At 35.5% G+C, this 10,789-nt stretch overlaps 1 long non-coding RNA gene across 2 annotated transcripts; it reads right to left on the bottom strand.

Moving 5' to 3' along the window:
• Positions 1–8,030: 8,030 nt before the first annotated feature.
• On the bottom strand, positions 8,031–9,945 carry LOC125199718. 2 transcript variants are annotated; one of them, XR_007172621.1, is made up of 4 exons: positions 9,769–9,945; positions 9,627–9,681; positions 8,562–8,883; positions 8,031–8,484 (listed from the first exon to the last, which is right to left on the bottom strand). It is a non-coding gene; the product is annotated as an uncharacterized LOC125199718 (long non-coding RNA). The 2 variants fall into 2 exon arrangements; XR_007172620.1 differs by having other exon boundaries at positions 9,627–9,945.
• Positions 9,946–10,789: the final 844 nt, after the last annotated feature.

Raw genomic sequence — 10,789 nt, forward strand, 5'->3', positions numbered from 1 at the left:
GATTATGTGTTCGTGTGTTTGGTCCGATAATCAGGCTGGTATAGATATGATCAACAAAGTGGCTTCTTTTATTAATCACTAAATGTATTATGTTTGATGTGTTTATGTTCGACATTTAAACTGAAATAATCAAGGATCGTTGTGGTGATGGTTTATGTATGAATTGATTGTTTTGGAATATTACTACTTCCTTTTTAGTGTGCGTATGCATCTTTTTCGCCTAGATGTTGTGTTTGACATGTTTTTGCAATTTACTTACTATTTCATATTGAATGGTTGTAGTCGCACTCATACCACCCCAACAATTCAATTACTAGTATAAATAACATACCTGAAATAGATGAACAACAAGGTTTCTCTTCAGAAATTCTGGGCGAAATGGAAGCAACAACAATGATTTCAATAAACGAGGTAGACTATTTTACTTTGCGCTTTTTTTTTTCATAAATGAGTGAAGCATTCGCCAATGAGTAATACAATCCAAAATTTTCAAATGCACAATTAGTTATGCATTCTCAAAATGTGTATCACCTAGTTTTAGAAGTGAAAAATATAGCCCATATATGAAATTCAGTGGATATATCCATCCATTTGAGAATTTCGACATACATTATTCACATAATATAAGCATCAATCCTGATTCATAACACGATTAAATAAGGCTAAATCAGAGTATGGCCCCTACGGGACACAATACAACACGAGCAAAAGTTAATTCGTGCTGGCATGACAAATAAGGCCCTGAATTGTACATGTGTGTGCATGTCATGCCTAAAATTGTCAATCACAACAAGTTCTAGTCGTGTCGTCAAGAGTTATGCCAATAAGAGTATAATTTGCTCTAAAAACATATGTAGGTGATCACATACGTCACAAAAATGTATATATAAAATAAATAAGGTTTACTAATTAATTGAAAATACAATATAATAAAGATTTTTTTCCAACTTATTAGCCGGAAAAGAAACGATCTATACATATATAAAAGACGAGTTTTGCCTTATTTTTAAATATTTATAAATTTTGGGTTTAAATTTAAATACTTATAAATTTTGGGCTTGAATGTGAATATTTATAAGTAGTTGCTATGAATATATATTTAGATATGTAATAAGCATTATACTAAATGAAAAAATGAGCAAGTGTTCTGTTACAATTGTTTTAATGAAATAATGAGCATTTACAAATTCTTAAAACCGTTATATTTGGTGTTATACTAATTAAATGTTATATTACCATTTATTATATGAAAACAACAGAAAACTTCTCACGCGTTATTTTTAATTAGCAATAAAATGATCACTATTCAATTGAAATGACTAACCAATTAAAAGCAATGAAAGCAATTTAATTATGTCATAGATTATTTTGAGAGAGTAATAAACTTCTTTAAGCGTTTTTTAAACCATCAATACTAATTTCTCTAAATAATCATTAATGATTATTCAATTGAAATGGAAGTTTTAGGGTCTCTAACTAAACCACAATTCTATTTATTTTAATTGTCATTACTAGCTAGATAAATTAGGCCTTTTTTTTTTTATTTTTGTGATGTACGGTGGGTTTAGGTTTAGGATAACTTTTTATGTTTTTTTTCCCTATAAATATCTATCATTTTCTAGCTTAGGGTTCATTTCCTTCTTATCTTCTCATTTTATCACGAATCCTCTAGAGAAAGAAGAATTTTCTAAACCATGGAATTCACATTCCTTCGTGATCTAAAGCCTAGCACTACCAAATCGTTACCGTAGTCGGTGTTGCGTATTTTGAAATTGACTACATATGGTGACAAAGCAAATATCATTTACTTGGAATGTATTTTCCATGATCGTATGTATGATGTTTTTTTTTTTTTATCTTATTACGTTCTTTTTGTTTGTTCGTCTAAAATCATTTAGTATATGTTATCAAATGCAGATTGAAAATGTTGCCTGGATATGCACTTTTTGGTAAATTTTTTATATTATTATTGTTGTTGTTGTTGTTGTTGTTGTTATTGTTATTAATATTATGTACTTATTTACATTGTCTCGGTGTATTTTATAGATATAATTGGTGTTGTTGTCGACCTCGACAAGTTATCAAACAATCTAATTCTCGGTTCATCGATATTAAGATTGTTGATTCGCAATGAGTATTGAAACATCATTTTGTTTATATTTTGTATTTAATATAATTTTTTGAGTTGCTTTAGTTGCAGGCTTAGTTTGTTGTCCACTAGGCAAAGTGTTATAGATTCATATCTTGAGCAAATGGAAAATACCGTAGGACGATTCCCGTTGCATTAATATAGTTTTTGTATATTGTTTCGTTGAATTTTAGAATATTGGAGATGCTTCGTGTATATGTTTTTGGATATTATTAAATCAATAGTTAGACAACCTAAATATTTTATAGTGTTAATACTTTTTACATTTAAAATTACATTCATAGAAAATCAATTCAATATAAAAAAAAATTTGGTGTTATTTTCATATATGTTTATCCTTTAGTACTTATGACTTAAAAATACATAAAAATAAATAATTGACTTAATTTATTTTGAGTTTTTGTATAGAATGATTAAATTATATTATTAGATAACGAAATTTTTAAATTTGGATGTATTATTTTTGATATAATGATATTGTTTCTAAATTTATTAATTAATTTACAATCTAAAATCAATATTTTAAAATATTTAATCGCATCGCACATGTGTAATACTAGTTGCTAATAAAGACCAACTTGATACTCAAGCTTATATCAATACTTTCTGATGAGTAAATGACACCTATCAGTAATTACATAATAAAGAGATAATTTACTCAAAACGGTACATGTATAGATGATCATATTAGTGCGCAAAATATGTATATACTACAAAAATATATTTTTTTTAATAGAAAATCCACAAAATATTAATTTAATTACTTAAAATTTATTAATGTGGGATACTGGTGTTTGGTAATTAAGAACTTAAAAGGCCTAATCTGTCATTTTTTAATATCATAATTCCACCGTCCCAACAAAATATGGACAATGAATATGGCACGAATTAAGATAGAATTGGTAAAATAAGAAAAATGAGGAGAATGGTATGTTAAAATAGGAGAGATGATGAGAAAGATAGGTAAAGTAGTGTTAAAGGATAGTGGATCTACATTATTAAATTAATACTACCTCCGTCCCCCAAATTTTGACACGGTTTGACACGAACAATTTTAAGAAATGTAATGGAAAGTTGTTGAAAAAGTTGGTGGGATGGGTCCTACTTTTAAAGTATTAGTTTTATAATAAAATGTGAGTAGGAATGAGTTAGTGGAATATGAGGTCACTACGAAAAATGATAAAAAGTGAAGTGTCAAATTTTTAGGACGACCGAACGATAACCGTGTCAAAATTTGGGGGACGGAGGTAGTATAACTTTCCAAAATGGAATGAACATATTTTTATGGCGACGGATGAAAATGGAAAGTGCACATATTTTTATCGGACGGGGAGTATTATTTTTTTCCTTTTTTTACTATATTAATCTTTCCGACTTAACTTGGTTAACATCATTTTCTTAAATCACTAGTAGCAAATAGACAAATTGATTAACCTCAACATAAGTTACTCCATGCGTCCATGAATAAACGGTCGAATTTAAATAGACACTAATTTTAAAAAAATATAAAAAAATGAATGGATAAAATTAGCAAAATATGAGTCATAATGTTATATAGTATATAAGTGGAATGCATTAATGGAATGTGACCAAAACTAACATATGAAATACATTATTTAATGATGGACGGAGGGTTAATTATTTATTAATTGAAAAAATACAAGTCCTCATTATTAATTATATACAAAACCATATTCATAATAATTCAAACTCTCTATCTTTTAGTTGGAGGAGAAGTCATGAAAGCTTTCGTTGAACAAACGACAAATGCAGTTAGAAAGAGTGATTCCATTACTAAATGTGGACAAGAGTGAGTATGGTCTATTCATAATATGGTCTATTTTTCGTGAACGGAGCGAGTGTGAAATACTCCTTCCATCCCCCATTAGAGCATCGATCGGCTCTTGCAGGACAAAGCACGAGCAAACGACGTGACATGCTTTGGTGGCGTTGGTTTATCATTTTTGTTATTATTTTTTAAAATTAAAAAAAATCTGAAAAGTTTAGATTTAATAAAAAATATTTTTCCACTTCCCAATAAATTGTATCCAATTTTTCCACACTTTTAATTTATTTTATTATTATTTTTACCCTAAAATTCATATTTTCATCTATAAATGCCCCCATTTCAACAAAAATCACACTACACCAAACAACTCTCTCAATCTCAATTTTTAGGATTTTAATTATGTAGGTTTTTAGTATTTTAATTATGTTATTTTTATTTTTTTAGAAATTTGTAATAGTATCGGGTATTTTTAATGCATTTGAATATTGTGGAAATGTTTTTAGTAATTGAAGTGTTTAAATTGAATAATAGTTAGATTAGACTTTACATGCTCTTGTAGATGAGCATGGATGTGGGCGTTAGTGCTTTTAGGAAGAGCATGGAGTAAAAAATGAATAAAAGTGGGTTTGAGCCCATATCCATGCTCTTGCCTAAGAGCATGATGTGGATGCTCTTAGTTGTCCACTTTGGTTTTAGACGGATCAAGAAATATAAGTGAAAGTGGATTGAAAAAGTTAATAAATATGAGTCTCATTTTTGTATATTAGTTTATAATAAACTCGTGAGTGAAATGAGTTATGGAATGGAAACACGCTTACCATTTATGGTAAAAAATAAAAGCGGACAATTAGTGGAGGATGATCGAAAATAACAAAAATGGACAATTTATAGGGGATGGACAATTAATAGGGGCAGAGGAAGAATATATGATGGGAGATTACCAAAATAGATACATAATTAAAAATTTTGTTGACTGGGAATGTCATGAAAATGAATTCTTATACATAAAATTTAGGAAAAAAGAAAGTAAAAGTAAAAGATTGTATAGATTGTTTAACTAAACATCGTAATCAAGAATGTATTTCCAGCTAAGTCAACTAGTAGAAAAGATTTAATGTAGTGATTATTTTCAAAAACCTATATGCCCCATCTAATTAATTCTTTCCTAACAATGTACTTTCGTCGACTATTTAGGAAACATTGAATTCAAATATAAAGTACAGATAAATAATGCTCTAAAGAATAGTGGGTTCGTATCCTATGCCTAAGGCATCCGATGAGTCGGTAGGCCACCATAGGGACATTCTCTCTCTCGCCACGTCGCAACACTAAAAAACCACATGCCACGTCGATTTAGCGCGACCATAGGCCAGCCCGCAATAAAAACAATTCAAAATATACTACATTTACGGAATTAAAATTACGATTAAAATACGAAATTAAATTTAGGCACGTGTACAGGAAAATTAATTAATTGCATTTTAAAAAGTTACATAGATAAAAAAAGTACATGCATAATAAAGAAAAAAACTATCGTCGTGCAATCCTCCGTGCCCACAACTCTTCAATTATATCCTTTTGGAGTTGAATATGAGCATCCACTTGCGTATCGGAAAATTCCTTGAGTCGGCCGGCTTCATCGAGGGGTACCCCTGTCGCACACTAGGGATGGCCGTCCGTGGCTCTGGACCGCTTCATCGTCACCGACCCAACGGTAGCGCCATTCGTCTTCGACGATCATGTTGTGCGGATAATGCAGCGTACATTATCCTGGAAACGCATCCGACATCCCACAAACGCTGGCCCTTGATTGCCGCCATCGAGACCGGAGCACACCAAATGCGCGCTCCACGTCCTGCGCGCGACTCGTCTTCGCGCAAAGTAGCCTTCTTTTCATCACTTGTTTGTCGGATCGTCTTCACAAAGACCGGCCACCGAGGGTATATCCCATCCGCCAGTAGTAGCCCATATCATGCCGTTGCCGTTGGCCCGAATGAGACGGCGGACCGACGCCCGGCACTTCCGTGAAGAGGGAGACGAGTTGGGGACGTTGAGGTCGTTGTTCGACCCGGCCACCCCAAAATACGCATCCCGGATCCACAAATCACCGCCTAGGGCCCCACGAGGATTATCGTGGGGTTCTTTGACTTTAGCGGGTCGTGTAGGCCCCTTCCAAGGCATCGGACAGTTCTTCCACTCCCAATGCATACGTCTATGCCCCCTAACACCCCGGGGAAACCCCATGCTTCCCCCCGTCCGCATCAATCGACATCTTCGGGAGTAGGGCTTCGGGTGCGCCACCGAAAATGCGTCACGCCCCACGAACTCCTTCGGACATTTCGGGCGACGACTCACCGATGTGGGGACTCATCCCACATGTCGCCGCGCCCCCGTAGGCCAACGCCGATTGCCGCCGTGCACTTTTGGATAGGGGGGGGCAGTCCAGCCGACGTCCCCTGAAGCGGGAAACACATATTTTGACGCTCCAATGCCCTAACGTGCGCATAAACAACTCCTGCGCATTCGAAACGCCGGAACATGTTGGGGGAAACCGCGTACTGCAGCAGGTCCTCGAGGGCCGGCCGATGTGCGGCCTACGTGATCCGTCAATAAACCGCTCGGTGGTGGACAACCGGTGGAGGAGGGCGAGGTTCCCTCGTTCCACCATACGATGTACCGCCCCATCCCGCGGTTCATGTGGGCCTCCATAGCCTCGTTCATCCTCCGTTCGTACCCTCGGATCCCCACCACTACCGTACCGCTTACCACCCGCGTGATCCATCGCTCGATGATGCTCTTGAACGAAAGTTGAGAGAAGAAAACTCGTTAAAACAAGTGGTGCAAATGAAAATGAAACGAAAATCGCGTTTACATAGGTTTTAAAAAAAAAAAAAAAAAAACGGAAAACACTGGCCGATCGCTAACCGATCGGGGGCCCCAAAAGGCGGCTAGCCGATCGGCCACGGATCGGGAGGAGAGTCGGCAGCCCACGCCGATAGCGCGCATTCGCGGCCCGGTCGCAATGGGTTTGGCTAACCGATCGGCTAGCGCGAGATCGCTAGCGTCGCTCGACCTTGCGATGCTCTAATTACCTATCCCATTTCTCATTTTAACTGCCAAGCCAAATGGAATATGCTAACGTCGTGATTCGTGAACATGGGAGACAACAAAGAGTTATCCATAAAAGTGTATATAAGAGCATCCGCAATGGGGGGGCCCGAACCTTTGGAGTACCCAAAAATTTTTAAAAAAACCGGGGCCCCAATTGACGCGGGGGCCGTGCGCGGGCCCCCAAATTGTGGCGGCCCGATCGCCGGGGCTTTTTTTTAAAATTTTTTTTTAATTTTTTTTAATTTTTTTTTAAAAAAATTTTTTAAATTTTTTTTTTTAATTTTTTGAAAAACTATAAAAAAGGGTTTTCCTTTATCTCTTTTTTTTGAAACCGAGACCCCGGTTCAAATTAGGGGAAACTAAAAACGGGATTAAAGGATACTAACTTTTTTTAAGTTTTTTTTTTAATAAATTGGGTGGGGAAAAAAGGGGTGGGCTCGTGTGTGGAACCCCGGTTTTTTTTTTATTATGAAATTTTTTTTTTGATTTTTAGTTAATGTACTTTTTTTTATATATAAAATTAATAAATTTTTCCCCGTATATTTTCTCGTAAATTTAATTCGTAATTTAATCGAAATTTTTAAATTTCCCGAAATGTGTATATTTTGAATTATTTTTTTTTAAGGGGCCCATAAGGCCCCCCAAAATCATGTAGGGGTGGTTTTTTTAAAATTTTTGGGCCGGGGGAAAAGAATTTTGGCCATTCCCGGGTTTTTAAGCCCCAATTGGGGATGCTCTAAAATAAAATTTTCCCAATGATTTATGAAAAACCCTTCGCATCTTTTTCATCTAGACGTTGTGTTTTAAATGTTTTTGCAATTTATTTAATATTGAATGGTTGTGTTGTGTCACACTCATACTATCCCAACTCTTCAGTTACTCCATATAAGGTTCGTTTGGTAGAAATATGGGGCTTTTATTAACTTCTCATATAATGGGTTTTCCCAGAATTTTAAATAGCTAATATTGCTTATAATGGCGTTTGGTAGAAATTTTTTGTGGCTTAATTCATTGTTTGGTAGGACTAGTCATTACAGTGGAAAGTTATATTATGCCCTGTGAATACAAAAATGCCCCCACTTTTTAAGATGTAATGTCCCCTTTATCCTCCGTTGTCTTTGCAAATCTTCAGCTTGGCGCAGAAATCTTCTCGCATGGGCGCCAACTTCTCCCCTTTCCCTTCATATAAGCACTTGCACCATCCTTTGCTTTCATTGAAAATCCATGCTGAATAGCATCCTCCGACTGAAGTTGTTTCAATGGCTTCGAAGGGAAAGCGAAAGCTCACATGCAATGGAAGTCCGTCTGGTATCGTTGTATCTCTTTCACCACTCCTCATATGTCGGTCGTTTGCGTACACACAGCATTGCAGCAGCCTTCCCCACTACTGCGTCGTGCATTTCGCAACAGTCTCAAACTTCGCAGAGATCGACCACTTGCAACCAAAATCGCACGAATTACGCAACGAAGAGTCGAAAAACTAAACTAAACTAAACATTCTTAAATACTTACTGAGTTACTGATCTGCTATGAACAAAAGGGTTTTGTCCAAGGAGAGGCCAGAGACAGTGAGCTTTCGGAGAGAGCCACAACTTCTTGCTATTAGCAATCGGAGCATTCTATCCACGACCTCCGGCTTCCTGTTTCGACTCCATTCCTCAACGTCGATCTCTTGCAAGCAGTAAGGCCCCGTGGCTGCTCGTCCCCATGATTTGCAAACTCTTGGAAACCTCACATAGTGAGAGATTCTTGAATATTAGCCTAGTGCATCAGGTAGTAATTCATCCCATTTTCTTGAATCCTCACCTTCCTCCATCTATATATAGATTCTTTCCTGTGATTTGGGGGATAAAATATAAGAAAGGTTGTACAAAAAAACTAATACTACAGAATCAAGACACCATTTTTATATTGTGTTTTAAAATCAAGTTATAAGGTGGTTGTGAGCTGCAGACTTGGAAGTTTTCCTCAACCAAGAAACCCAACTCAAACAAGGTGTAAAGTAGTTATCTTTGGATCCAATTCAAGACTTAGAAGCCTAAATTTCTTCCAATCTTCAAGAATCAAATCAATTCGATCTTGGAATATTCTCCCCCACTCTCAATTTCAGAAAATTAAGCATCACAAATGAATCGAGGGGACACTTCTTGGCTCAAAATTTCAAACTTTTTACTTCAGGGCAAAATTCAAACACAAAAAAAGCACCAGATTTCAAGATCCCACATCTAAAAATTCCCCAAAAAATATCATCTTGAACAGTCATAGCCATATAGAAAGAAAATAGACAGCAGGAATCCACAAACCATGGCAACCTTATCACACAAAAAAATAAGAGCAAAGATGTAATACCATCCTACAAGAACAGAGTAAGAAATGAGAAGCAACTGTAAGAGAGTGAGTAAATAAACAACCCAACATTTCATCACAGATATGCAAATTCCACACCAGCAATCAAAAACCCTTTTCAAAAACAACATCATACACCCCTAGATCCAACTTCAGCGACAAGTCTACAGGACATGCTCACCTCCAAAAATGTACAAATCAACGATTGAAGGGTGAACATCAAAGGCATACCTGTGCTGGTCCGAGACCTCGATTTACCGCCACCAAGGAGTTTCTGGTGCTCCCTCTGTGTATGAAGCGATCGAAAATTAAGAGGGCAATTTGGGCATAAAACTCCACAAGACAAGTCGGAGAAGTGGAGAAAAAATAATACCACAAATTTTGTGGGATAGTGGATTGCAAGAATCGCCGATTCTAATGTCAATATCCGCGAGATCCGAGAATTTTATGCCGGATCTTCTTACAAACTCCTCCTCTACCAAACGGTGGAGAAGATGGGATAACTTCCCCTTTTTTGGGCTTTTACATGTTTTTGTGGGTTTGTAGGGGCTACCAAACGTGCCAATAGTATAAATAACTATTGTTGTGAATGCGTATAGAATACTACCTCCGTCCTCCGTATTTGATAAATAAAAATATTTGAAACGGCATGAGTTTTAATCCACAATTAGTAAAGTAAGATAAATGAATTGGTAAAGTAAGAGAGAAAAAGAGAAAAATGGTTAAAATAAGAGGCAGGAAAAGAAAAAGTAATTGAAGTAATGTTAATAGATTGTAGGATCCACTTCCTAAAATAGAAAATTTAGAAAGTTTCTATTTTTAAGAAACAGACCAAAACTATAAACACATTCCACTACAAAAACTATAATGTCACTACAAAATCTAATAAATTTAATCAATAAAAACTTAAAATTAACAAAATACTACCCCTCCGTCCCACAGAAGATGTCACACTTATGGGACGACACGAACTTTAGGAAGTTTTGTTTTGTGTGTTAAGTGAAAAGAGAAGATATAACATTTAATTAATTGTGTGAGAGAATTACTTCTAAAATTGAAAATATGACATCTCTAGTGGGATAAACTAAAAAGGAAAATAAGACATTTTTTATTGAATAGAGTGAGAACAAAACATACCTAAAATAGATGACCAACAAGCTTTCTCTTCGGAAATTCTAGGTGAAATGGAGGCAACAACAATGATCTCTAGAAATGAGGAAGACTAATTTATGAATTGCCTTATGCTCCGTTTGGTACGCGGAATTGGAATTGAATTGAAATTGGAATTCTATGGAATTGAATTGGAAGAAATTGAATTTTATTTCAATTCCTAATCCTATGTTTGATAAAGTGAAGTAATTGATATGGAATTGAATTTGAATAATTTGTGCAAA

The sequence above is a fragment of the Salvia hispanica genome, unplaced genomic scaffold (genome assembly GCF_023119035.1).
Source record: "Salvia hispanica cultivar TCC Black 2014 unplaced genomic scaffold, UniMelb_Shisp_WGS_1.0 HiC_scaffold_648, whole genome shotgun sequence".
NCBI classification, from domain to species: Eukaryota; Viridiplantae; Streptophyta; class Magnoliopsida; order Lamiales; family Lamiaceae; genus Salvia; species Salvia hispanica.